The 5,919-nt window shown below is 47.5% G+C and overlaps 1 protein-coding gene across 1 annotated transcript in view; it reads left to right on the top strand.

Moving 5' to 3' along the window:
- The window catches only part of LOC106747455 (tyrosine-protein kinase transmembrane receptor Ror), a 254,793-nt gene that overhangs the window by 73,290 nt on the left and 175,584 nt on the right, over window positions 1-5,919 (top strand). The window lies entirely within an intron of this gene.

The following is a 5,919-nucleotide window of genomic DNA, read 5'->3' as shown; positions in this document are numbered from 1 at the left end:
CGTCGTCTTTTTCCTCCGCCACTCGCCTCCTCCCGTCGCGGACGGTATGGTAGTAGGTATGACGTATCACAAAGAGCGGATCGCGGGCAACGGTCGATTGTCCGCGACTCCGATCGCCCCGCGCCGTGATGCTCCTCGAGAGCCGGCACGCGACCCCTTCGTTCGTCTCCACCCCCCGCCTCTTGAAACTTGCGCGAGCGAGTGCGCGCGCCTTATTCGTGTCTATTCGATCTTCTATTTGATCTTCTCGACGGCCGAACGACGAAGGAAGTTGCCGACGGCGAGATCGACCTGACTGCCTTGGACTTGACGACACTCGACGCTCTTTCTGTCTCGCGCGGACGTAGACAAATACCGGGGCCTCGTTTCGAGTAGTAGTTTGCTGTAATCCCTTATGCACTTATGCGCTGCAGAGATATCTCACTTTGAAACACCCGCACTTTCTTTCGATCGTGCCCTTTGCACCTCCGTCGTCACTCGCGGAACTAACACTCGTCTAAAGACACATCGTATGGCGATCTGCCTGTACAAGTATTTGCGTAATAATTTGTAAAAATTTCCGCGGATATAACGTATACGTGTGTACAATGTCTTCACTTTTATCGTCTTAGAATCTGCATCGCGTTTTTGAAAAAACGCAGCACTGACTTACGTCACTCTCAGATCCTATCGTTACTCAGGAACCACCTGCGGCCGTCTAACGGACGTGGTTTCGCCAACAGTTTCTATAAACTTATTCGAGCGCAGGAAATTGAGAATCGGACGTTTCTACATCGCGTTCATATCGTCGCATCGCAATACCTCGCGGGTTAAAGGTGCGCGCGACGTGCCGGATCTCGAGGACAACGTGGAGTCATTTCCTTCACTTAAAGCGGAACGTCCGTTTCGCAAATAATCGCGCGGTCACTTTGCCGCTGCATCCGGCCGAAAGCCGGGAAGCGAAGTGTGTAATTGATGTCGGGGCGAGACTTCGACGTGGAGACAGACCCAACGGGACGACCGTCTTACGTACTCGCCGGATTGCGGGGACTGTGCGTTATACGCGCGTTGTTAACGCGAAGTTGTGAACATTGGCTCGTAACATCCCGAAGACTATACATTCTAACATCCCTTCGCAACAGTGCACCGGTGAAATCAGAGATCGGATAATAAACCGTCTAAGATTCCGCTCGCGTTAACTCGCAGTATCATGGAAGCCGTGCGCGGTTTCCCGAATATTAAACACTGGATCTCAGTGATCGCAGCAATAAAAGCAGTATCGCAACGCGAAATCTGAGACCGGTGAGCATCGATAGACTAGCTAGCAATCGCGACCCGCCTGCGACCTCTGCGTTGCTGTCGACGCATACTGTATCGCTTCCACGTGGAGATCTTAGCTCAGCTCCGATTTAAACTAATCAGCGAGTTCCTTCGAGGATCACACGTCCCTCCTCTTGAGAGCTCCGTGGAGACGACGTAGAACGGCCAGCTTCGTGGACCCTACGCGGCGCACGTGGTCGCGGTTGCACGAGCGTTTCGACGGCAGCGCCGCTGGCTGTCGCTGCGTCGCCCTCGCGACCGGAAGAATTTGCATCGGGCGGTCGTTTCTCACGCGGTATTCCTCGCACGCAATTTGCGTCCCCATTACTCAGCGTTTATCAACGCTCTGTGGACGGCGACCACCTCTCTCTCGCGCTTCCGAGCCCCCCGTACTTGCGTGTTTTTTTTTCTTCCCCTGTGTTTATTTTCCCTCCTCACCCTTTTCTTCTTCTTCTCTTCCTCCCTCCCTCCCTCGCTTTCTTTTGTTTTACACGTCGACGCGACACACGCGGGGGAATTTATCTCGTCGCGCGGACGGGTTCTCCGGCGATCTTTCGGCTGTTATAAACGTCTCGTCTGGGACTTTCGTCCGTCAGGCCGCCGGCGATTATTCGCGAGGGACCGTAAAGTTGCGGCTTAAAGTTCTAGTAATCCTCCCTGACTCTCCTCTAGTATCAGATTTCTTTCCTGTCGGCGCCGGGGGACGCATCCGCGCTCGCGCAAAAATCGCTCTCACGAGAACGATGAGTGGCCGTGATATGCGCCGCAGCGAGGACGATTATCCGCGATGATATGCGCCGCCGCTGCCTTCGTCGCTCGAAGAGGAGTTGCGTTGATCCACGAGAAACGTTTAAGTTACGAGGCGAGAGCGGCGAGGTGGTTGTTGATGCGCGCCAGGTAGACCGAAGTGCACGATGTGTACGCTGGTCATTAGTTGACTTTAGAAACTTCGTGTCCTGCGTTTTTCGCGGATCCCATGGAATTCCCGGCGTTCCCGCAAAGCGAAGCGGAGACCACTCTCAAGAGGCGGCGATCTGAAATAAATTTCATGTGGTAATAATAATAATAATAATCTTTATCAAAACGGGACTCTTTAGTATACATGACAATATAATTCTAGTTTCGGAAAAAATCGTTTCCTCTCGATTTTTCCGCGGATATTTTTAATCGTTCAACTCCTTTACAAAAAAAGTAAATGGCAAGTTTCAACTAAACATACGTGAATTTTGCTAAACAAATTTTTGTATCTTTGGGACAGAAACTGAAGAAATCTACGGAAGTATAGGAGAAAAAAGTTTATTCCGAAACTTTAAAACTACATATTAAAAGAAAAAAATGGTAATTGACAGACAATATTTTTGTGATGCAGCAAAATCAAAAACTTGAGAAAACAGACAGTGCAGCGTGCAAATATATAATTTATGAATAAAATAAGGAATAATGAAATAGTTTAAAGTAATTATGAAATTGGACGCATGACGGAATTTTTAAATGCAGATGAGATGCCATGGAAACACACAAGTTTGATAACAAAAGTGGCCCACAAAGTTGAATAATATGTTCGCCGTTATGTACAGCTTACCAATGTTGGAATTAGAAGCACACACACAGCGATAGAAATCGTGTCTCATAATCTGTGTAAATTTGTTATTAACATAAGCGTATTATGCATCTGATTCTGCACTTCCTTAATGAAAAAAGTTGAGGTAACAATCGTCGGTCACTCACTGCCTTTTATATTAATGAAGTAGTCTCATAAGGAGAGTTTCATACTCAAATTGATATTCCACGTAACAATAGAGAGTAGGAAGTGCTTCTCTCGAGTGAATTTAACTTCACTGCTCGTTATGGTGTTTCACTTTTCAATTAAAACTTTCTTAAATTTATTATCGTCCATTATAATTGAAGTTATCAGATAATTCATATTTCGTCGTATACGGAACACTAATTATTTCGCTGGCTTCCGTATTTTAATACTTGCTCTTAGATAGAGATTTCCAAAGCGCAACGAGTATCGATAACGGTAACGACAGGTTTCGCTGCAACCATAAGAAGCTTCGTGGATAAAGATTTTATTTGCCGAGCGAGACCTCGACCGCGAATAGTCACGAGGGATACGAAGAGAAAGAGAGAGAAAGAGGATGCGCCTCGCGCAGGATGTACGTGATTTAAATCCTTCCCGACAGCTTCGCCTAGAGAATCGCTTTCCGTATCGCGGAGTATCCGACGTGCGTGCTCGATAAATGCGCGGAATGGCAAAACATTTTGCCCGTGTACCGGGGAAGAGGGGCGGGAGAGTATCCGCTTTGAAAGGCGGTTCTTTTTTTTTAGCGATGTTGCTCCCTCAGCACTTCCTCCTTTTCTCTCTCTCTCTCTCTCTCTCTCCTACTCCTGCCCGTTCTTCTCGCGACACTCAGTCCGGGGAACGACGTCAAAGAGGATCGCGCGGCAAAGCACGAGGCAGGTGCATATTCTCGATCGTTTGTTGTTGCCTTGTTCCGCAAGCAGACACAAAGGATAACAAAGAGGAAGAAAGAGAGAGAGAGAGAGAGAGAGAGAGAGAGAAAGAAAGCGGAAAGAAAGAGATTCCCGGAATCGTATTTTGAGTGAAAAAAATTGCATTGAAACGTTCGCGAGGTTTTCATTTATTCTCAAAAGGAAGGTAAAAAAAACGTACGCGTTTTTAAATTATCCTGCCTGTGTACAAAATGCGAGATTAAAATCTCGAGATTTTGTAGGTTTGCGTCTCGTACGAATCTGCGTCATTAAAAACTGCGTGCCGAATCGAGAAATACATAGTAACGGATGTAGAGGCAAAGGATTGAAGATTGTAAAAAGGAAGAGAGGCGCATGAGCTTCTGATATAGTCAACCCCGACGTTGAATGTGCTTAATTGCTGTATAAATAACGACTCCGTCAAGTTCGCGTTTGAAACTTGTAATTATCTCACGCGGTAATTAGAAGAAGCGCGGAAATTTTACGCTTCGCCATACGTCCCGCTGACTTTCTTCACGAAGTTGCTATCCTCCAATTAACGCCGACGGAGAGTGATAAAAAGATAAATGACAAAGGGGAAACTTTTTTTTCCTTTCTCTCGCCTGAGACATCGCTCGCGCGCGAAGCGTCTCGCACACAAAGAGGCAATTCGCGCGCAGACACGCGTAAATATACGAGGACGGTGATACGAAGTCGAAGTCGTAAAGTCCGAGTGCCTCGTGGCAGAACGACAAGACTGTGTCGATGTGTGCTTAGCGCGGATATTCAATTTGAACGCATTCCAAGTGGCGGCTGTCTCACGCGACATCCGTCGTCTGGTGGAAAAATTAACGCAGTTAATAATAAAGTAACGTTCGCCGGGCGAGGCATACAAGGAAAACGGGACTTCCCAAGACGAATTGGATTAATTAGAGCAATTTGCATGAAGCGACACGCACGTATTCGAACCCATCCCCGCTTATTTCTCCGTCATTATTGTACCGCGTAAAAGTGACCGTTTTTTGTGTCCGGTGGGTATTTTTAAGGAGCTCTTGCTCAAAATATCGTCTACCCGACATGTGTCACGTTACTGTAAAATGACGCGTCTGTCAAACCACCAAATATTCCGACGAGCCAAATTGAAAAAGATGCGGATGTATTTTCGGCTCTTAAATCCGGCCATTATCTCTACTAACACGTATCGACGCATAGATTATCGTTTATCGTGTATCGACAGTCGCTTTATTAAATTGATCGAACCTGTCGAAAAAAAGAAGAAAAAAAAACAGTCGCGATCGCTGAGAATTGACTGTACTTTCTTTTCTCTTCGCAGATATAAACGACACGTCGATTTTGCGGGCCTCGACGCGCTATTTTCTTCTTCTCACCGTTAATTTCAAGTGCGCGGACAGTTAATGAATTTCTCGAAAGTAACGTCGGGCGATACGGCTATTTTTAAACAAATGCGCCTCGTGCGTCAATGTCGCTGTCGCGTGGTTGAAAAATAAAATATCCACGAGACACCCCGTTGACGACGCACGCGTTGCTCGCAATTTAACGAGCGTAGGCAACGCGGGTTCTTTGACGCGGGACCAACGGGACTAAGAGAGGCCAGAAGTTACAACAATTACGCCTCTCTAAGCGCAACGAGCACAGAGAGCCGAGGAAAGACGGACTGACGGACGGACGAGCCGGGGGATGTAGTGTCTCCTTTGTAGCGAACTTTACGGCACGAAAGTTTTCGCGCTGCCGGGCAAAAACTTAGGGCTCGTTAAGGGGCGCATATTTGCATGACATTTATCACAACTCCTGGGAGGACCTTTAAGATACGTGCCATTGCGGGACGGGATAAAGCCGGAAGGATTAATGAGGACGTCTTTCTCTCACGCCTGTCTTGTCGCACTCGCGACGCTCGCACTTTGCGCGGCGTTAAAGCAAGATTACCGTGGCTCGACTTTCAACCCTGTCGACACTTTAGCGTCGCATCTTCGGCGATATTATCGCTCCCCTGCGATGCTCGAGAGAATGCTGCACACACACAGTGATGAGCGATGAAAATTCCTCGTCGATAATTGAAACAATTTTCCGGAGGTAACGAGGTTAACTTTTAGTTATACAAACGATCCTCTCCCCCCCCCCCCCCCC

Source organism: Dinoponera quadriceps, unplaced genomic scaffold, assembly GCF_001313825.1.
Source record: "Dinoponera quadriceps isolate SergipeBrazil2010 unplaced genomic scaffold, ASM131382v1 scaffold1750, whole genome shotgun sequence".
NCBI classification, from domain to species: Eukaryota; Metazoa; Arthropoda; class Insecta; order Hymenoptera; family Formicidae; genus Dinoponera; species Dinoponera quadriceps.
Note: the sequence above shows the minus strand (reverse complement) of the source record. Positions and strands in the feature narration are given on the sequence as shown.